Source organism: Tamandua tetradactyla, chromosome 5 (assembly GCF_023851605.1).
Source record: "Tamandua tetradactyla isolate mTamTet1 chromosome 5, mTamTet1.pri, whole genome shotgun sequence".
NCBI classification, from domain to species: Eukaryota; Metazoa; Chordata; class Mammalia; order Pilosa; family Myrmecophagidae; genus Tamandua; species Tamandua tetradactyla.
Genome location: NC_135331.1, coordinates 42,748,223 through 42,771,903, shown reverse-complemented (window position 1 = coordinate 42,771,903; position 23,681 = coordinate 42,748,223). Strand labels below are relative to the sequence as shown.

The following is a 23,681-nucleotide window of genomic DNA, read 5'->3' as shown; positions in this document are numbered from 1 at the left end:
TCACCACTATTATTCAACATTGTGTTGGAAGTTCTAGCCAGAGCAATTAGACAAGAAAAAGAAATACAAGGCATCAAAATAGGAAAGGAAGAACTAAAACTATCACTGTTTGCAGACGATATGATACTATACGTCGAAAACCTGGAAAAATCCACAACAAAACTACTAGAGCTAATAAATGAGTACAGCAAAGTAGCAGGTTACAAGATCAACATTCAAAAATCTGTAGCATTTCTATACACTAGCAATGAACAAGTGGAGGGGGAAATCAAGAAACGAATCCCATTTACAATTGCAACTAAAAGAATAAAATACCTAGGAATAAATTTAACTAAAGAGACAAAAAACCTATATAAAGAAAACTACAAAAAACTGCTAAAAGAAATCACAGAAGACCTAAATAGATGGAAGGGCATACCGTGTTCATGGATTGGAAGAATATAGTTAAGATGTCAATCCTACCTAAATTGATTTACAGATTCAATGCAATACCAATCAAAATCCCAACAACTTATTTTTCAGAAACAGAAAAACCAATAAGCAAATTTATCTGGAAGGGCAGGGTGCCCCGAATTGCTAAAAACATCTTGAGGAAAACAAACGAAGCTGGAGGTCTTGCACTGCCTGACTTTAAGGCATGTTATGAAGCCACAGTGGTTAAAACAGCATGGTATTGGCATAAAGATAGATATATCGACCAATGGAATCGAATAGAGTGCTCAGATATAGTCCCTCTCATCTATGGACATTTGATCTTTGATAAGGCAGTCAAGCCAACTCACCTGGGACAGAACAGTCTCTTCAACAAATGGTGCCTAGAGAACTGGATATCCATATGCAAAAGAATGAAAGAAGACCCATATCTCACACCCTACACAAAAGTTAACTCAAAATGGATCAAAGATATAAACATTAGGTCTAAGACCATAAAACAGTTAGAGGAAAATGTAGGAAGATATCTTATGAATCTTACAATTGGAGGCAGTTTTACGGACTTTAAACCTAAAGCAAGAGCACTGAAGAAGGAAATAAATAAATAGGAACTCCTCAAAATTAAACACTTTTGTGCATCAAAGAACTTCATCAAGAAAGTAGAAAGACAGCCTACACAATGGGAATCAATATTTGGAAATGACATATCAGATAAAGGTCTAGTATCCAGAATTTATAATGAGATTGTTCAACTCAACAACAAAAAGACAGCCAACCCAATTACAAAATGGGAAAAAGACTTGAACAGACACCTCTCAGAGGAGGAAATACAAATGGCCAAAAGGCACATGAAGAGATGCTCATTGTCCCTGGCCATTAGAGAAACGCAAATCAAAACCACAATGAGATATCATCTCACACCCACCAGAATGGCCATTATCAACAAAACAGAAAATGACAAGTGCTGGGGAGGATGCGGTGAAAGAGGAACACTTATACACTGTTGGTGGGAATGTCAAATGGTGCAACCACTGTGGAAGGCAGTTTGGCAGTTCCTCAAAAAGCTGAATATAGAATTGCCATACGACCCAGCAATACCATTGCTGGTAATCTACTCAAAGGAATTAAGGGCAAAAACTCAAACGGATATTTGCACACCAATGTTTATAGCAGCGTTATTTACAATTGCAAAGAGATGGAAACAGCCAAAATGTCCATCAACAGAGGAGTGGCTAAACAAACTGTGGTATATACATACGATGGAATATTATGCAGCTTTAAGGCAGGATAAACTTATGAAGCATGTAATAACATGGATGGACCTAGAGAACATTATGCTGAGTGAGTCTATCCAAAAACTAAAAGACAAATACTGTATGGTCCCAATGATGTGAATCGACACTCGAGAATAAACTTGGAATATGTCATTGGTAACAGAGTTCAGCAGGAGTTAGAAACAGGGTGAGATAATGGGTAACTGGAGCTGATGGGATACAGACTGTGCAATAGGACTAGATACAAAAACTCAAAAATGGACAGCACAATAATACCTAATTGTAAAGTAATCATGTTAAAACACTGAATGAAGCTGCATCCGAGCTATAGGTTTTTGTTTTGTTTTGTTTTGTTTTGTTTTGTTCTTACTATTATTACTTTTATTTTTTTCTCTATATTAACATTCTATATCTTTTTCAGTTATATTGCTAGTTCTTCTAAACCAATGCAAATGTACTAAGAAACGATGATCATGCATCTATGTGATGATGTTAAGAATTACTGATTGCATATGTAGAATGGTATGATTTCTAAAAAAAAAAAAAAATGGACAGCACAATACTACCTAATTGTGATGTAATTATGTTACATTACACTGAATGAAGCTGCATCTGAGCTATAGTTGTTTCTTTTTCTTATATATTTTTGTATTTTTTATTTTTATTTTTATTTTTTCTCTATATTATCATTTATTTCTTTTTCTGTTGCCTTGCTATTTCTTTTTCTAAATCGATGCATATGTACTAAGAAATGATGACCATACATCTATGTGATGATATTAAGAATTACTGATTGCATATGTAGAATGGAATGATTTCTAAATGTTGTGTTCGTTAATTTTTTTAATTAATAAAAAAAAAAGTAGAGCCAATAGTACAATAAGCCACCATGTGCCCATCACCCAGTCCCAGCAGCCTTCAACCCAAGGTGAATCATGTGATCCATGTCCTCACTCACTTCTTTCCCACTCACATTATTACTGTTTTCAATTTATACACTTTATTTTTAAAACAGTCTTAAATTTACAGAAAAATTAAGCAGATAATACAGATTCCCATATTACGCCCCTTGCATCTGAGCACAGTTTCCTCTCTTATTAATATTTTAATTAGTGATGATTAATTAATCTCAGTCAATGAGCCAATATCAAGACATTGTTATTTACTGAAGTCCATGGTTTACATTAATGTTCACTCTTTGTGGTTGTACGGTTTTTGCCAAATACATAATGTTGTATATCCATTACTATTTTTATATCTCTAAAATCCCTTATGCTTCACCTATTCATCCTTTAACTCCTCCCACTAAACTCTTAATAACCACAAATCTAATTTATTTTTTTTAACTTTTTTTGTTGTATAATATACATATATACAAAGCAAAGAAAGAAAATAGCAGTAGTTTTCAAAGCATTCTTCAAGTAGTTACAGGACAGATCCCAGAGTTTGTCATGGGCTACCATACCATCATTTCAGATTTTTCCTTCTAGCTGCTCCAGAACATTGGAGGCTAAAAGGAATAATTTTTTTTTTATCATTACAATCACCTTTTTTGCGTGTGAAAAATAATGTATTTACAAAAAAGCAGTAAATTTCAAAGCACAGCACAACAGTTTTAGGTTTTTGCTTCTAGCTGCTCTAAGACACTGAAGACGAAAGGAAATATCACCTTAATGATTCAGCAATCATATTTGTTTGTTAAATCTTACCTTCTCTGTGTAACTGCACCATCACCTTTGGTCTTTCTCCCACTTTTTAGTGGTATTTGGGCTATGCCCATTCTAACTTTCATGTTGGAAGGGGCTTTTGATAATATGGGATAAGGGGATGGAACTAGCTGATGTTCTGGAGAGGCTGGCCCCTCCAGGTTTCAGGACTTTTCTGGTCCAGGGACCCATCTGATGGTTGTCGGTTTCTGGAAAGTTACTCTAGTGCATGGAACCTTTGAGAATCTTATATATTACCCTAGGTGTTCTTTAGAATTGACTGGAATGGTTTTAGTTGGGGGTTGGCAAGTTATGGGCAGCAATGTCTAATTGAGGCTTGCATAAGAGTGACCTCCAGAGTAGCCTCTCAACTCTATTTGAACTCTCTCAGCTGCTGATACCTTATTTGTTACACTTCTTTTCCCCCTTTTGTTCAGGATGGCATTGTTGATCCCATGGTGCCAGGGCCAGACTCATCCCTGGGAGTCATCTATCACTCCACCAGGGAGACTTTTTCACCCCTGGATGTCATGTACCATGTAGGGGGGAAGAGCAATGATTTCACTTGCAGAGTTGGACTTAGAGAGAGTGAGGCCACATCTGAGCAACAAAAGAGGTCCTCCAGAAGTAATTCTTAGGCATGCCTATAGATAAGCTAAGCTTCTCTGCTACATACATAAGCTTCACAGGAGCAACCCTCAAGATCAAGGGCTTGGACTATTGATTTGGGTGTCCCTAATGTTTGACACAGTACTAATTTCTTTTTAATTGAAAAATTGCCAAAATTTGTAAGCTCTCTATACCACCAAGAAACAACTCTCCCTAACCTCCTTCCCTAATCCTCCGATGAATGCTAGTCTACTTTATGTCTATGAATTTGCTATTTCTAGATAGTTCTTATTAGTGAAACCAGACAATATTTGTCTTTGCATGCCTACAGAAAATTTAAGTTCTGGACAAAATAAACCTTTCTTCCTTTGGTCTCAAAGAGTAGAAGAGGTTCTAAAATATAGACAATGTCTTTCTTACCCCTGTATTCTGAATACCTTAATCCTGACCTGATTGACTTTGTTCTTATCTCTAAATACCAGGTTATACATATATAAAACAGCATCTCAAAATCCACAAATAACAATTACCACCCTGGACTAAATGTGACTGCTATGAGCTGACAATTTAGGCCCCTGTTCTCCTATAAGTATTCTCTAAATGCGACCATACAGTATTTGCTCTTTGGTTTCTGGCTTATTTTGGTTCACCAAATGTCTCACAGGTTTATTCACAATGTTACATGTCTCACAATTTCGTTCCTTTCTGTATCAGGACAACATTTAATCATACGTACATACCATCATTCTCCAATCTACTTTTCAATCAGTGCATCCTTCAGCCACCTCCATTCATTGGGTATCATGTATAATGTCCAAAGTCAACAGTCCATCAATACTCTCAATTTCATTGTCCCCAAGAGAAAGATAACCAATAAACACACCCTAACCAAATAGAAAATCTAAACCTCCCCTTAACTCTTGTCCCTCCCCCCATTATTTACCCCTGGTGTGGCTTTGACACTGTTGATGCAATAGCAGTTTGCCCCCTATACCCTGAATTCACGTGCTCTTTGTACAAGATTCATATCTTTGCAATAGTTTATGCAAGAACTTATTTATATTGTAGTATTAATCAGTGGGACCCATGGGTCTTATACCCCTTTCAATAATGTTCACCTTCAATATGATAAGTTCAACCTCATTAGCTAACTGTTCATCCATCTCTAGTTTTCATATATCTCTAGGCCCCCTATATTCTGTAGTATAAGCCTCTGATTTTATCTTTACCATGGTCATAAAAAAATTATACCATATCTATCCTTTTGTGTCTGGCTTATTTCACTCAGCATTATATTCTCAAGGCTCATGCATCTTGTCATATGCTTCAGGACATCATTTTGTCTTACTGCTGCATAAAATTCCATTGTATGTATATACCACATTCTGTTAAACCATTCCTGTTGATGGGCACTTGAATTGATTCTATGTTTTGGCAATTGTGAATAATGCTGCTATTTACATTGGTGTGCAAATGTCTGTTTGTGTCACTGCTTTTAGCTCTTCTGGGTATATACTGAGTAGTGGTATTGTTGGGTCATAAGGCAACTTGATATTTAGTTTCCTAAGGAACCACCAAACTGTCTTTCATAGCGAATGTGCCATTATACATCCCAAAATGGCATAAGTGTCTCAAATTATCCACATCCTCTCCAACATTTGTAATTTCCTACTTGTTTAAAAGCAGCCATTCTTATATGTATCTCATTGTAATCTTGATCTGCATTTCCCTTATAGCTAATGAAAATGAGCATCTCTTCATGTGCTTTTTTTGCCATCTGTATTTGCTCTGCAGAAAAATATTACTCATATCTTTAGCCCATTTTATAATTGGGTTGTTTGTTCTTTTGTTCTTGAGTTGTATGCTTTTTTTTTTTATGTATACAGGATATCAAGCCTTTATCCAATGTGTGATTTCCAAATATTTTCTCCCATTGAGTTAGTTGCCTCTTCACTTTTTTTTTTTCAAGGAGGAATCCCACAAGACTTTATTTAATAAGGAAGATTAATACTCCAGAGGAAATCATGATATTCTTTTTTTTGTTTTTTATTTTTTATTTTTTTATTAACGAAAGAAAAAAAAAAGAGAGAAATTAACACAACATTTAGAAATCATACCGTTCTACATATGCACTCAGTAATTCTTAACATCATCACATAGATGCATGATCATCGTTTCTTAGTACATTTGCATCGGTTTAGAGGAACTAGCAACACAACAGAAAAAGATATAAAATGTTAATATAAAGAAAAGAAATAAAAGTAGTAATAATAGTAAAAAACAACAACAACAAACAAACAAACAAACAAGCAAACAAAAACAAAAAAAACCCTAGAGCTCAGATGCAGCTTCATTCAGTGTTTTAACATGATTACTTTACAATTAGGTATTATTGTGCTGTCCATTTTTGAGTTTTTGTATCTAGTCCTGTTGCACAGTCTGTATCCCTTCAGCTTCAATTACCCATTGTCTTACCCTGTTTCTAACTCCTGCTGGACTCTGTTACCAATGACATATTTCAAGTTTATTCTCGAATGTCCGTTCACATCAGTGGGACCATACAGTATTTGTCCTTTAGTTTTTGGCTGGATTCACTCAGCATAATATTCTCTAGGTCCATCCATGTTATTACATGCTTCATAAGTTTATCTTGTCTTAAAGCTGCATAATATTCCATTGTATGTATATACCACAGTCCGTTTAGCCATTCTTCTGTTGATGGAGATTTTGGCTGTTTCCATCTCTTTGCAACTGTAAATAACGCTGCTATAAACATTGGTGTGCAAATGTCCGTTTGTGTCTTTGCCCTTAAGTCCTTTGAGTAGATACCTAGCAATGGTATTGCTGGGTCGTATGGCAATTCTATATTCAGCTTTTTGAGGAACCGCCAAACTGCCTTCCACAGTGGTTGCACCCTTTGACATTCCCACCAACAGTGGATAAGTGTGCCTCTTTCTCCGCATCCTCTCCAGCACTTGTCATTTTCTGTTTTGTTGATAATGGCCGTTCTGGTGGGTGTGAGATGATATCTCATTGTGGTTTTGATTTGCATTTCTCTAATGGCCAGGGACATTGAACATCTCTTCATGTGCCTCTTGGCCATCCGTATTTCTTCTTCTGGTAGGTGTCTGTTCAAGTCTTTTTCCCATTTTGTAATTGGGTTGGCTGTCTTTTTGTTGTTGAGTTGAACAATCTCTTTATAAATTCTGGATACTATTCCTTTATCTGATATGTTGTTTCCAAATATTGTCTCCCATTGTGTAGGCTGTCTTTCTACTTTCTTGATGAAGTTCTTTGATGCACAAAAGTGTTTAATTTTGAGGAGTTCCCATTTATTTATTTCTTTCTTCAGTGCTCGTGCTTTAGGTTTAAGGTCCATAAAACCGCCTCCAGTTGTAAGATTCATAAGATATCCCCCTACATTTTCCTCTAACTGTTTTATGGTCTTAGACCTAATGTTTAGATCTTTGATCCATTTTGAGTTAATTTTTGTATAAGGTGTGAGATACGGGTCTTCTTTCATTCTTTTACTTATGGATATCCAGTTCTCTAGGCACCATTTATTGAAGAGACTGTTCTGTCCCAGGTGAGTTGGCTTGACTGCCTTATCAAAGATCAAATGTCCATAGATGAGAGGGTCTATATCTGAGCACTCTATTCGATTCCATTGGTCGATATATCTATCTTTATGCCAATACCATGCTGTTTTGACCACTGTGGCTTCATAATATGCCTTAAAGTCCGGCATCGCTAGACCTCCAGCTTCGTTTTTTTTCCTCAAGATGTTTTTAGCAATTCGGGGCAACCTGCCCTTCCAGATAAATTTGCTTATTGGTTTTTCTAATTCTGAAAAATAAGTTGTTGGGATTTTGATTGGTATTGCATTGAATCTGTAGATGAGTTTAGGTAGGATTGACATCTTAATTATATTTAGTCTTTCAATCCATGAACACGGTATGCCCTTCCATCTATTTAGGTCTTCTGTGATTTCTTTTAGCAGTTTTTTGTAGTTTTCTTTATATAGGTTTTTTGTCTCTTTGGTTAAATTTATTCCTAGGTACTTTATTCTTTTAGTTGCAATTGTAAATGGGATTCGTTTCTTGATTTCCACCTCAGCTTGTTCATTACTAGTGTATAGAAAAGCTACAGATTTTTGAATGTTGATCTTGTAGCCTGCTACTTTGCTGTACTCATTTATTAGCTCTAGTAATTTTGTTGTGGATTTTTCTGGGTTTTCTACATATAGTATCATATCGTCTGCAAACAGTGATAGTTTTACTTCTTCCTTTCCAATTTTGATGCCTTGTATTTCTTTTTCTTGCCTAATTGCTCTGGCTAGAACTTCCAACACAATGTTGAATAATAGTGGTGATAGTGGACATCCTTGTCTTGTTCCTGATCTTAGGGGGAAAGTTTTCAATTTTTCCCCATTGAGGATGATATTAGCTGTGGGTTTTTCATATATTCCCTCTATCATTTTAAGGAAGTTCCCAGGTATTCCCATCCTTTGAAGTGTTTTCAACAGGAAAGGATGTTGAATCTTGTCAAATGCCTTCTGTGCATCAATTGAGATGATCATGTGTTTTTTCTGCTTTGATTTGTTGATATGGTGTATTACATTAATTGATTTTCTTATGTTGAACCATCCTTGCATACCTGGGATGAATCCTACTTGGTCATGATGTATAATTCTTTTAATGTGTTGTTGGATACGATTTGCTAGAATTTTATTGAGGATTTTTGCATCTGTATTCATTAGAGAGATTGGTCTGTAGTTTTCTTTTTTTGTAATATCTTTGCCTGGTTTTGGTATGAGGGTGATGTTGGCTTCATAGAATGAATTAGGTAGTTTTCCCTCCACTTCGATTATGTTGAAGAGTTTGAGGAGAGTTGGTACTAATTCTTTCTGGAATGTTTGATAGAATTCACATGTGAAGCCGTCTGGTCCTGGACTTTTCTTTTTAGGGAGCTTTTGAATAACTAATTCAATCTCTTTACTTGTGATTGGTTTGTTGAGGTCGTCTATTTCTTCTTGAGTCAAAGTTGGTTGTTCATGTCTTTCCAGGAACCTGTCCATTTCATCTAAATTGTTGTATTTATTAGTGTAAAGTTGTTCATAGTATCCTGTTATTACCTCCTTTATTTCTGTGAGGTCAGTAGTTATGTCTCCTCTTCCATTTCTAATCTTATTTATTTGCATCCTCTCTCTTCTTCTTTTTGTCAATCTTGCTAAGGGCCCATCAATTTTGTTGATTTTCTCATAGAACCAACTTCTGGTCTTATTGATTTTCTCTATTGTTTTCATGTTTTCAATGGCATTTATTTCTGCTCTAATCTTTGTTATTTCTTTCCTTTTGCTTGCTTTGGGATTAGTTTGCTGTTCTTTCTCCAGTTCTTCCAAGTGGACAGTTAATTCCTGCATTTTTGCCTTTTCTTCTTTTCTGATAAAGGCATTTAGGGCAATAAATTTCCCTCTTAGCACTGCCTTTGCTGCGTCCCATAAGTTTTGATATGTTGTGTCTTCATTTTCATTTGCCTCTAGGTATTTACTAATTTCTCTTGCAATTTCCTCTTTGACCCACTTGTTGTTTAAGAGTGTGTTGTTGAGCCTCCATGTATTTATGAATTTTCTGGCACTCCGCCTATTATTGATTTCCAACTTCATTCCTTTATGATCCGAGAAAGTGTTGTGTATGATTTCAATCTTTTTAAATTTGTTAAGACTTGCTTTGTGACCCAGCATATGGTCTATCTTTGAGAATGATCCATGAGCACTTGAAAAAAAGGTGTATCCTGCTGTTGTGGGATGTAATGTCCTATAAATGTCTGTTAAGTCAAGCTCATTTATAGTAATATTCAGATTCTCTATTTCTTTATTGATCCTCTGTCTAGATGTTCTGTCCATTGATGAGAGTGGTGAATTGAAGTCTCCAACTGTTATGGTATATGTGTCTATTTCCCTTTTCAGTGTTTGCAGTGTATTCCTCACATATTTTGGGGCATTCTGGTTCGGTGCGTAAATATTTATGATTGTTATGTCTTCTTGCTTAATTGTTCCTTTTAACAGTATATAGTGTTCTTCTTTGTCTCTTTTAACTGTTTTACATTTGAAGTCTAATTTGTTGGATATTAGTATAGCCACTCCTGCTCTTTTCTGGTTGTTATTTGCATGAAATATCTTTTCCCAACCTTTCACTTTCAACCTATATTTATCTTTGGGTCTAAGATGTGTTTCCTGTAGACAGCATATAGAAGGATCCTGTTTTTTAATCCATTCTGCCAGTCTATGTCTTTTGATTGGGGAATTCAGTCCATTAACATTTAGTGTTATTACTGTTTGGGTAGTACTTTCCTCTACCATTTTGCCTTTTGTATTATATATATCAGATCTGACTTTCCTTCTTTCTACACTCTTCTCCATACCTCTCTCTTCTGTCTTTTTGTATCTGACTCTAGTGCTCCCTTTAGTATTTCTTTCAGAGCTGGTCTCTTGGTCACAAATTCTCTCAGTGACTTTTTGTCTGAGAATGTTTTAATTTCTCCCTCATTTTTGAAGGACAATTTTGCTGGATATAGGAGTCTTGGTTGGCAGTTTTTCTCTTTTAGTCATTTAAATATATCATCCCACTGTCTTCTAGCTTCCATGGTTTCTGCTGAGAAATCTACACATAGTCTTATTGGGTTTCCCTTGTATGTGATGGATTGTTTTTCTCTCGCTGCTTTCAAGATCCTCTCTTTCTCTTTGACCTCTGACATTCTAACTAGTAAGTGTCTTGGGGAACGCCTATTTGTGTCTAATCTCTTTGGGGTGTGCTGCACTTCTTGGATCTGTAATTTTAGGTCTTTCATAAGAGTTGGGAAATTTTCAGTGATAATTTCTTCCATTAGTTTTTCTCCTCCTTTTCCCTTCTCTTCTCCTTCTGGGACACCCACTACACATATATTTGTACGGTTCACATTGTGTTTGCGTTCCCTGATACCCTGTTCAAATTTTTCCATTCTTTTCCGGATAGTTTCTGTTTCTTTTTGGAATTCAGATGTTTCATCCTCCAAATCACTAATTCTATCTTCTGTCTCTTTAAATCTGTCATTGTAGGTATCCATTGTTTTTTCCATCTTTTCTACTTTATCTTTCACTTCCATAAGTTCTGTGATTTGTTTTTTCAGTTTTTCTATTTCTTCTTTATGTTCAGCCCATGTCTTCTGCATGTCCTCCCTCAATTTATCGATTTCGTTTTTGAAGAGGTTTTCCATTTCTGTTCATATATTCAGCATTAGTTGTTTCAGCTCCTGTATCTCGTTTGAACTATTGGTTTGTTCGTTTGACTGGGCCATATGTTCAATTTTCTGAGCGTGATCCGTTATCTTCTGCTGGCGTCTGGGCATTTAGTCAGATTTCCCTGGGTGTTCGACCCCACAGGTTGAAAGATTTTTCTGTGCAATCTCTGGGTTCTGTTTTTCTTATCCTGCCCAGTAGGTGGCGCTCGTGGCACACGTTTGTCTACGGGTTCCACCAGTTAAAGTTGCTGTGGGTCCTTTAACTCTGGAAAATTCTCGCCCTAGGGGAGTTTCGGCATCCGAAGCATCTTGGAAGAGTGCCAATCGGCCTGGGTTTCCAAATGCAGGGAGGGTCACCGGCCGCCGCAGCACGGGAGAGCGTCCGGCCGAATTAGCTAGTCGGCCCGGGGTGCCAAGCATGGCGGGAGGGCGCCAGCTGTCGCAGCCCGGGAGAGTGCACTGTTCCCAGCCGGACGGGGGAGTCACGTGTTTGGAAGGGATCCCCCGGTCACTGTTCTCCGCAGTCTGGGGATTTCTGACCCAACTCTCTCAGTTGATCCGGGGGGCCTCGCGTGGTGGGGGCACCAGCCGCCGTGGCCTAAGCGGACCACCTGTCCAATTCTACCAGCTGGCCTGGGAAGGTGGAAGGGAGGGACTCCGGTCGCTTGCTGTCCCACCCAGGAAAGCCCGTGCCCCTTGGTGATCTCACCGGAGCTGGTTCTCCCAGATAGTCAGCCGTTCCAGGATGGGGTACGCCATCCCTTTGATCTCCCTCATGGCTCCGGGAGCTGCTCTGTATTATCTCCACTCCCCTAGTAGCTGTTCTGGAGGAGGAAAGGTGAGGGTGGCAAGGCTGTCGAGGCTGGTGGCGGAGAAGCCGGTGAAGGCGGAAGAGGGGAGAGGAGGACAGGTGGGTCTGCTGCTGCAGGGTGTGGGTGCCGCGCGGCGGACCGGCGGACAAAAGAGGGGAGAGGAGTGCGGGCGGGTCCGCTGCTGCGGGGCGTGGGCGCCACGCGGCGGGCCGGCGGACAAAAGAGCTGTTTTTTATTTTTTATTTTTAAAATTTATTTATTAATTTAAAAAATAAAGAACAAAAAAAAAAATAAAGAACAAACAAAAACCTTAACATATCATTCCATTCTACATATATAATCAGTAATTCTCAATATCATCACATACTTACATATTCATCATTTCTTAGAACATTTGCATCAATTCAGAAAAAGAAATAAAAAGACAACAGAAAAGGAAATAAAATATAACAGGGAAAAAAAAAGATTGTACATACCATACCCCTTACCCCTCACTTTCATTTTTCACTAGCATTTCAAACTAAATTTATTTTAACATTTGTTCCCCATTATTTATTTATTTAGAACATATTTCCATATGTTCTACTCATCTGTTGATGAGGTAGATAAAAGCTGCCTCAGACACAAGGTTTTCACAATCACTCAGTCACATTGTGAAAACTATATCATTATTCAATCATCATCAAGAAACACGGCTACTGGAACACAGCTCTACATTTTCAGGCCCTCTTCACCTTTTTGAAAAAGTCTTTTGAGGCACAAAAGCATTGGGTTTTGAGAAATTCCCATTTATTGATTTTTCTCTATTGTTGCTTGTATTTTGGGTCTAAAGGTTAGGAAGCTACCTCCAATGACTAGGTCTTGAAGATGTTTCCCTACATTTTCTTCTAGGAGCTTTATGATACTGGTTCTTATATTCAGATGTTTGATCTATTTTTTAGTTAATTTTTGTATAGGGTGTAAGGTCAGAGTCCTCTTTCATTCTTTTGACTATTGATATCCAGTTCTCCTATGCCCATTTATTGAAAAGACTATTTTGTCCTAGTACATTGGATATGGGGATTTGTCAAAGATCAGTTGACTATAGATTTGGTGGTCTATTTCTGCACTCTTGATTTGATTCCATTGCTCAGTATTTCTTTGTGCCAGTACTGTGCTGTTTTGACCACTGTGGCTTTATAATAAGTTTATAATATAATCAGGAAGTGTTACTCCTCCCACTTTGTTCTTCCTTTTTAGGATGCTGTTAGCTATTTGGGGTCACTTTTCTTTCCAGAGGTACACTTTTCTTTCCAAATGAATTTTGGTAACTAGCTTTTCCAGGTCTTCAAAGTAGGCTATTAGAATTTTTATTGGTACACAATTTTTATTGTGTTGAATCTATAGATCAATTTGGGTAGAATTGACATCTTAACTAAATTTAACCTTCCTATCCATGAGTAAAGAATGTCTTTCCAACTATTTTGATCTTCTTTGATTTTTTTAAAATCAATATTAGGTAGTTCTCTGTACATTTCCTTTACACACCTAGTTAAATTTGTTCCTAGATACTTGATTCTTTTCGTTGCTATTTTGAATGGAATTTTTTTCTTAATTGACTACTTAGGTAGGTCATTGCTTGTGTATAGAAACATTACTGATTTTTGCACATTAATTTTATATCCCACCACCTTGCTGAATTTGTTTATTAGCTCAAATACCTTTGTTGTAGTTATCTCAGGATTTTCTAAGTATAGTATCATGTCATAAGTAAATAATGAAAATTTTACTTCTTCCTTTCTAATTTGGATGCCTTTTATTTCTTTTTCATGCCTGATTGCTCTAGCTAGAATTTCTAGTAAAATGTTGAATAATAGTGGTGATAGAGGGCATCCTTGTCTCATTCCCAATCTTAGGAAGAAAGCCTTCTGTCTCTCTTCATTGAGTATGATGCTGGGTATGGGTTTGTTGTATATACCCTTTATCATATTGAGGTAATTACCTTTGATTCCTACCTATTGAAGTGTTTTTATCAGAAAGGCATGTTAAATTTTGTCTAATACTTTTTCAGCATCAATCGAGATGATCATATGATTTTTCCCTTTTGATTTGTTAATGTGTTATATCATATGAACTGATTTTCTTGCATGAACCATCCTTGCATTCCTAGTATAAACCCCACTTGGTCATGGTGTATAAATCTTTTTAATGTGTTGTTGGATTTGATTTCCTAGTTTTTTTTTTTTTGAGAATTTTTGCATCTATTTTCATTAGGGAGATTGGCCAGCAGTTTTATCTTCTTATAGCATCTTTACCCAGTTTTGATAGTAAATTGATGTTAGCTTCATAACATGAGTTAGGTTGTGTTCCTTTTTCCTCAATTTTTTGGAAAAGTTTGAGCAGGGTTCTTGTTAGTCCTTTTTGGAATGTTTGATAAAATTCTCCTGTGAAGCCATCTGACCCTGAGCTTATCTTTGTAGCAAGTTTTTTGATGACTAATTGAATCTCTTTACCTGTGATTGGTTTGTTGAGATCTTCTATTTCTTCTTAAGTCAGTGTAGCTTGTTAATGTGTTTCCAGGAATTTGTCCATTTCATCTACATTGTCTAGTTGCTCATAGTAGCCTCTTATGACTTTTTTTAAAATTTCTTCTTATTATTGTTTCTGATTTTGTTTATTTGCATGCTCTCTTTTTTTTTCTTTGTCAGCCTTGCTGCTGGTCCATTGATTTTGTTGATTTTCTCAAAGAAACAACTTTTTATTTTGTTGATTCTTTCTATTGTTCTTTTGTTCTCCCATTCATTAACTCTGCTTTAATCTTTGTTATTTCTTTTCTATTCACTTTGGGATTAGTTTGCTGTTTTTCCTCAAGTTCCTCCAGGTGAGCAGTTAAGTCCTTGATTTTTGCTCTTTCTTCTTTTTTAATAGTCATTTAGGGCAATAAACTTCCCTCTCAGCACAGCCTTTGCCACATTCCAGTAAGTTCTGATATGTTCTAGTCTTGTTTTCATTTGTCTCCAGATAGCTACTTATTTCTCTAGCAATTTTTTCTTTGACCAACTGGTTGTTTAAGAGTTTGTTATTTACTCTTCATATATTTGTGAAAATTCTCATTTTTTGGTGGTTATTGATTTCCAAAATTGTGATCAGAGAAAGTACTTTGAATAATTTCAATGTTTTAAAATTTATAAAGACCTGTTTTGTGCCCCAGCCTATGTTCTATCCTGGAGGATGTTCCATGAGAACTAGAGAAGAATATATATCCTGGTGTTTTGTAGTGTAATGACCTATATATGTCTATTCAGTCTAATTCATGTATCAAATTGTTTAAGTTCTCTATTTTCTCGTTGATCCTCTGTCTGGTTATTCTATCTACAGAGGAAAGCAGTGTATTGAAGTCTCTTTTTATTGTTGTTGAAACATCTACCACTCCTTACAGTTGTGCTAATGTTTGTCTCATGTACTCCTTGATTGGAAGCATAAACATTTAAAATTATTATTTCTTCTTGGCCCATTTTCTCTTTTATTAATATATAATGTCCTTCTTTGTACTCTTCTGATGTCTTTACATTTAAAGTCTGTTTATCTGATATTAGTATAGTTACTCAGCTTTCTTTTGGCTGCAGCTTTCGTGGAACATCTTTTTTCATGCTTTCACTTTCAATCTATATGTATCCTCGTGTCTTAGATGAGTCTCTTGTAAACTGCATATAGCTGGATTGCATTTCTTAATCCATTCTGCCAATTTGTATCTTTTATTTTTTTAGAGGGAAATTGTTTATTAAGCAATAATGTTAAGATTTTAAAAATATATTCACTTATGGGTTTTCTTTGTTGCTGCCATGTCAATGGACATAACAGAAAATATTTCACAGAACTCAAGCATGGAAATAATAATTAACAAATTAAGCAACAAGCGTATGTTTTACGTTTTAAAAATGAGCCCAAGGAAAATAATTTGAAGTGTTTCTCTGCTTTGGAAGTCTTAAAATGTTATCTCATATTTTATTTGAGGTTTTTTTTTCTTACAAATTGACATTGTGTACAAAGAGTTTAAATGGCCAGTAAAACTACTGCCTTAAAATTGTTGACTTTACATAACAGAGGTATAATCTGAATTTACATCAGAGCTTTCTACAATGGCAATAGTATAGGCATATGACTTTCTGTAGTATCCATAATCTGTTCTCACTTTCTCTTGGGTATGAAATAGTAAAATAGACAGCCTTTTTTATTTATTTATTTATTTTATTGATTGATTAATTTTAAAAAAATTTAGCAGAAACGAACAAAACATTCTTATGTAAGAATGTAAGAAACGAACATTCTTCTGTATTCTTATGTAAGAAACGAACATTCTTAACATATGATCATTCTGTTCTACATATATAATCAGTAATTCACAATATCATCACATAGTTGCATATTCATCATCATGATCATTTCTTAGAACATTTGCATCAATTCAGAAAAAGGAATAAAAACAACAGAAAAAAAATAAAACGAAAACAGGAAAAAAAAAGGATTATACATACCATACCCCTTACCTCTCCCTTAGCATTTCAAACAATAGACAGCTGCCACAATTTCCTAGAATGCTTTGACAAAAGTTGGTGTTCTTAACTTCTCTTGCTTACCTTAATACCACTGGGCTAAACAGAAAATGAAGAACATTCAAGTCAATAGTAACTTAAACAATAGCTAGTTCTGGACTTGGAAGTTTTGGTACAGTTCATGACAATTCAGGTACAGATTCTGAGAGACAAGCAGTTTACCAAAATTAGGCCGAAAAAACCTACATTAAAAAAAACTGCCAAGAATGAGTTAAACATTAATGTTTGTCTGTTCCTAGAAGGCTATGAACAAGAACAAAATGAAAGTTGAAACACTACATATAGTTTAGAATACATTCTCACAGAGCAAGTTTATGGAATTTATAGATTGATGACCTTTGCTAAATTTCCACTTGAGGTTTAAAATTTTATAAGTGATTTATTCTTCACCATATTAAGCCAATTCAATTAATCATATCCAGTAGGAGTCACTTCAGAAATTCCTTGAAAAAGGACAATGACAGAAACTATAAATATGAAAAGCAGCCAGCCTTGCAAAGCTCACCTCCAACTTAGAAAGTATATTATCTATCAATACCAATTCCTCTTAAAATAAAAGACCTACTACATGTTTAGTCATACCATCTTATTTGAGTTTATCACTAAGATACAAATTTTAAAGGATTGTATTGTACTAAATATTGCAATATTTCTTACCATTACACTTACCACTTAAACTTGACCTTGCTTCCTATGTTCTGGAGCAGCTAGAAGGAAAAATCTGAGATGATGGTATGGTAGCCCATGACAAACTCTGGGATCTGTCCTGTCACTACTTGTTCAAGAGTGCTTTGAAAACTTGCTTTTTTATTTCTTTGCTTGGTATATATGTTATTGTTCTGGTTTGCTAGCTGCCAGAATGCAATATACCAGAAACAAATGGCTTTTAAAAAGGGGAATTCAATAACTTGCTAGTGTACAGTTCTAAGGCCAAGAAAATGTCCCAATTAAATAAGTCTATAGAAATGTCCAATCACAGGCATACAAGGAAAGATACCTTGATTCAAGAGGACCGATGAAGTTTAGGGTTTCTCTCTCAAGTGGAAGGGCACATGGTGAACACAGTCAGAATTTCTCTCTCATCTGGAAAGGCACACGGTGAATTCAGTTAGGGTTTCTCTCTCATTTGGAAGGGCAGATGGTGAATACGGCGTCATCTGCTAGCTTCAACTCCCAGGGAGGCATTTTCCTTCTTCATCTCCAAAGATCTCTGGCTGGTAGACTCTGCTTCTCGTGGCTATGTCATTCTCTGCTCTCTCAGAAGTCTCTCTTTCTCCAAAATGTTTCCTCTTTTATAGGACTTCAGAAACTAATCAAGACCCACCCGAATGGGTGGAGACACACCTCCAACTAATCCAGTTTAACAACTACTCTTGATTAAATCACATCTCCAGGGAGATGATCTGATTACAGTTTCAAACATTCAATACTGAATAGGGATTAGAAGAAATGGCTGTCTTTACAAAATGGGATTAGCATTAAAGCATGGCTTTTCTAGGGTACATACATCATTTCAAACTAGCACAGTTATACTACATAATAAAGAAGTTAAAAAAAAACTATACCTCAACTTTTTAATTCCCTTATACTATTAAAATAATGAATAAATATGCTACTTTAATTAAAGTCTTCTACCTTATCTTAAGTGAAATATAAAATAAGATAGTTTTATTTATTTTCTAGAATTGGATTAAAATCCACTTACCAAATAAGAAATAGTAACTTTTCTTAAATTTTACCCAGAAAGCAGGTATATTCTGATCCACTCCTACTACCTACAGAAAACATTTCATTGTTTTAGTTTAGTTTATAACATTTTTCTTGGGATGGTATCATTGTTGTGCCTTAAAAAAAAAAAAAACAATCACCCACTTAAGAAAATTATGCTGAAATTGTTAACCTTTTGAAAGAGACAAAAAGTTCTTTAGGAAAATATAAAATAACTTGAATAATAATTACCAGTGCTGAACAGGTCATTAAAAATGAAGAATAGGGGTGCATGGGTGGTTCAGTGGTAGAATGCTTGCCTTTCATGCAGGAGACCTGGGTTCAATTCCCAGACCATGCATTCCCCCCAAAAAAATTTAATTTAATTTAATTTAAAAAATGAATAATAATAAATGCAGTTTTGCTGTATTTCACCCATTGGTAATGCAAAATGGGATGGTGAAATTTCCTAATGAAATATGTTAAAGGAAAAAGAATGAAACACTGGTAACATTTCATTTGCCATTGGACACCAACATTTTCCTGGATAAAAACAGTGACATGTAGCTTCACAGAATTTGAAATTTGTAAGTTCAAGAATGGAATGAAAATTCAACTTTAGGGGAAAAAGCAAAATATTCCTGGTGGTGTCCAAATTTCAAATGAATCTCAAGGGTAAGTATGGCTGCTGTTTTCTTCCAAATAGTCATTATTCCATAAAATGTTGGCTATGTCATAAGTAATCTCCTGTGCTTTCTAACAACTGAAGCCTGCCAAATTACAACATATCTCCTTTATTAATTCAACCTCAGCTGAAATGTTGAGCAAGACAGGCAAATCTATAATCAGCATGAAGTTGTATGAAGGAGTGAAGGATATTCTTGTCCTGATTAGCAAGTTGTTCTCCTGAGCAGACCTGCTTTAAATTATCTGGAGCAACTACCAGGAGATTGCAAAGTGCATGAAAAGTATCAAAAAGCCCTAATACCAGTGAAATCTTGAAGTCTTTGGTACACTTCCTGTATTCAGTGACATCACAAATTGCTAACATGCCACCCATACAACTATAGGAATATTGTTGAAGATGTTCATAAGTAAGTCAATGAAAATGTACTCCAAGTTTCATCAAAACTGTATTCACATTCTTTCCATCCATGAAATTTTTAATCTTCTCTATGTGTTTTCTTACGTAAGTACAGACTTTAACACAGGCATTGGTATACTGAATCAAAACATTGTTTTCATCTTCTGATTTAAAATCTGCTTTCTTTTGTTCTGCAGCCAAGAGATGCTTCATCTGTCCAATCATACAATTTAATGTCCTATCAATGCCAGTATCCAATTTCATCTCCATTTGTTCAATTATTTCTTTTTTGTTCTGAAGGCATTCAGATAACTTGGGAGAAGAGCTTATTAGTGGCATTAGGTGATCATTAAACTGCTTGTCAAAAAGATGAAAAATAGTATTGGCCTGTTGCATTACATGCAAAAAATAGAGATTTGCATTTCTAGAATCTGGAGAAGGAATCCTAGCAAGTCCTATTTCCAAAACATAATCAATTTGCTCAATACATAAAAACTCCACAAGAATGGTAAAAATTCTAAAGGCATTCGTTGATAAATCAGAAGGATCAGAGAGCCTATGACATCTTTCAAAGGCTTGTTTGGTTTCTTGTAAAACATTAACCACCATTTCTTGGGATAGGAAAGTTTCCCAATGAGTATCGATACTTGGCCCCAGTAGTAAGTTGGTATGTTGCCTAATTCTCTCCTTAAATCTTGAATACCTCCTGTGCCAATGGATCCCTTTTGATGTTTTTTTTGAATCATAATAGCACTGTAGGATCAGAGCACTTCTGCTTTTCAAATAACCAGTCTCCACCTCAATATAGTTCTCCAAATAGGAAATAAAAATGGATTTGATAAACAGACAAGAACGTCTGTCAGTCCCTAAGTTAAGCTCCATCAACTTGCTGGAGAGATTGATGGTTCTTGTATACATATCATAGAGATTTTTGAGATACTGTTCTGCATCAGACTTTCTATATTCTTCTAATTGGCCTTTCACAAAACTCTGCAATTTGATTTCAAATATATTTTTAATAAGTTTAGCCAGTACTGTTTCTGGATTACTAAAGATACATCCAACTTGTTTGTTCACCCGTTGACACAGTACTGCTACATCTTCAAATATATCATTTCTGAAGAAAGCACCCTCCTGGCACTGCTTATATAAACATCAACACAATGGGAATAAACCTTAAAATGAAGTAAAATAGCTGCTACATCTCTCATTCTGGAGATTCTGCCTCTTCTTTAAGCACTGGTAAACTCTTGAGTCAGTTAGCATTCTAAATCATGGTACTTACTTGCAATCTTGGATTTCACTTCTGAAAATCTATCAAAAGGTAACTCCTGGGCAATTAAGTGCAACTTCTGAATGATGTCTGCTGCCTCCTTTCTCTTTTCAGAAGTTGTAAAAACATCGAATTTCAATTCTCCATCTAGAAACTCATTAAAATATTTCATCAGTTTCTGAGCTTCCACTTCCTGTTGTTTTGGTGTGTTTACTCCCTCTAACTGGTCTCCAAGGTGACAGACCTTACTTGCTACATAACTGATACGCTCATCTAGTTCCTGGAAATATTGGAAGGCAACCTGATTGCTTTTCTGGAGCTCTTGAACCTTCTTGGCAAATTCCTAGGCTTCTTTCTGACATTGTTGTTCTAGTTTTTCTACTTTCCTTTGAATCCTTTCATCCATTATCTGGAGTTCTTGAATATGATTTACAAATTCTTCTAATAATCTTTTTAGATCAAAAGCTTCTGCTCCCTGTCTAGAGCCTCCTCCCAGAGTTCTCCATACAAGATATTCAACATACTCATTTGCCACAAAAGGTTCCTGCAACTCTGAGCTCTTTGGGGTTAGAGGTCTTGAATCCCAAGGGAAACATTTTCACCTTGAAGAGCTCAGAGTAGTAGCCATACCTTCCAGCTGAGAGGCTTGCCCCTTCTCTGGATGCCATTCCCTCTTCAACTGCTGTGCCACGCACAAGTTACCACTTGGCTCTCCAGCTCTGGCTCCAGGTTGGCTGGCTCCCCAACTCCCTACAGAGCCCAGATAGGATGGGAGAGTGGCCTTGAAGCAAAGCCACAGATGTCTGTCTAATCTGTATCTTTTAATTGGCAAGTCTAGTCCATTAGTTATTATTGTAAATGTGTCTCTTGAATCCACCATCATAATTATTCTTTGGATTTTATTTGTCAGATCTACATATGATTTTCCCTCTTTCTTTTTTTATCCTTTAAGTTACCCTTACTGGTACTCTTCAAGTTTTTGCCTTCCTCCAGAGTTCCCTCTCCTATCTTTTTTTTTTCTGCTGTAAGAACTCCTTTTATCTCCTATCTCTTGTAGGGTCAGTCTCTTGTTGACAAACTCTTTCAGGATTTGTTTGTCATGAAAATTTTAATATCTCCTTTAATTTTGAAAGACAATTTGACTGGGTACAGAAATATTGGTTGGAAGTCTTTCTGTTTCAGGATCTTCAATATATCTACCATTGCTTTCCACCTCCATAGTGCCAGTTAAGTAGTCCAAACTCAGTCGAATGTGGTTTCCCTTGTATGTAGTAGATAGTTTTTCTCTTGCCTCTTTCAAGATTTTCTGCTTTTCTTCAACATTTGACAGACTGATTAAAATGTATGTCTTGGGGTAGGCCTATTTGTATTCATTTTATTTGGAGTTCATTGGGCTTCTTTAATTTCCATATTTATGTCCTTTATAAAGGTTGGGAAGTTTTTCCCCCATCATATATTCAATTAATGTTTCTAGCCCTTTAACTCTTCTTTTCTCTCTCTGGGACACTGATGATTCTTATATTTGTGTGCTTTGCTTTGTCTATTATTTCCCTGAGATCCAATTCAAGTTTTTCCATCTTTTTTGTTATTTGCTCTTTTGTGTGTTCAAAATCAATTGTCCTGTCCTCTAGTTTACTTATTATTTCTTCTGCCTCTTCAAATCTGCTGTTATGTATTTCTAGTATATTTTTTATTTGTTCTACAGTATCTTTTATCTTTGTGATATCTGCCATTTTTCTATTTATTCATTCAAATACTTCTTTATGTTCTTCTAGTGCCTTCTTGATCTCCTTTATGTCATTAGCTATCCTATTGATTTTATTTAGTAGAGTTATATGAACATCTTTGATTAGTTGTCCCAAATTCTGTTTCTCAGCTGGTGTTTAAATTTGGTCATTAGGCTGGGCTATCTCTGTCTGTATCTTGATATGTGTAGTGATCTTCTGTTGCCTTTGAGGCATATAAATATCTTGATAGGATGACTTTGGAAGTTGATTCTTTCAGTAATCTAAAGCTTTGATTTGAAGGATGGATGTTAAGCAGGATGTGGGGCATGGGGCATGGCACACTGTAGTGACAGGTTGTAGTGCAGGTATAGGTATGGGTTGGGAATGCTACGCTGGTGCCTATGAGTGTGGGGTGTGGGGTGCAGAGTTGTGGAAGTGTGGTGTGGGGGCCATGGGGGCTGGGTGCAGCTCAGGCAGACTTTGGCGTACAGGCATAGGGTGTAGTGTGGGGGACACAGAGGTAGGGCATGGCAGGAGGTAGATGGAGTGGGCTGAGCAGATGAGTGGGGGCTGGTGTGCAGGCAGGATGTGAGTGGGTGTGTGAAGTGTGGAGGTTGTGGCTATCAAGTTGTGAGGTACAGGCTGCAGAAGATGAGGCACAGGGAAGGCAGGGCACAGGTGTGTACTTGCACATGAGAAGGGATCCAAGGGGGCCAGGGTGTGGATGCGTGAGTGTGTAGGGGTGGGGCACTGGTCATGGGGTTTGCTGGATGAGGGTCAGGGGTGGGTGATTTCAAGTGGATGGGGGCCCTAGTGTGGTGCACATATGCACGGGGGATTGGGGCAGGGTTGCACACGTGTTCAGGGCAGTAACTATGTAGCACAAATGTGCATGTGAACACCTGTCAAGTGTGGCAGTAAGGTGCTTGTGCCGTGAGATTGGTGAAGGCTGTGCATGTGTGTGGGGCAGGGGTTGGGATACAGGGGGAAGAGGTCAGTGCATGGACGCATGGGTGCCTGGTGGGGAGGATGTGGCTGTATGCGTGTGTGGGTCTGGGGAGCATGGTCCTAGTATGTGCATGTGCAGAGCTTACAGGCAGCAGGCTGGGGTTGTGCCTGCATATGCCAGGGGCAAATGTGGCTCGGATGCACAGCTGAGTGCCTGCCCAGACCTGGAGGGCATGGCG

General features: G+C 36.6%; 1 non-coding gene and 1 pseudogene across 1 annotated transcript; one reads left to right on the top strand and one right to left on the bottom strand.

The window, feature by feature from the left end:
• The first annotated feature begins 18,700 nt into the window (after positions 1-18,700).
• TRNAE-UUC (transfer RNA glutamic acid (anticodon UUC)) lies at positions 18,701-18,771 on the top strand. Its single transcript has one exon. It is a non-coding gene; the product is annotated as a tRNA-Glu (tRNA).
• A 447-nt stretch (positions 18,772-19,218) lies between these two features.
• On the bottom strand, positions 19,219-23,677 carry LOC143683077 (exocyst complex component 5 pseudogene; annotated as a pseudogene).
• Positions 23,678-23,681: the final 4 nt, after the last annotated feature.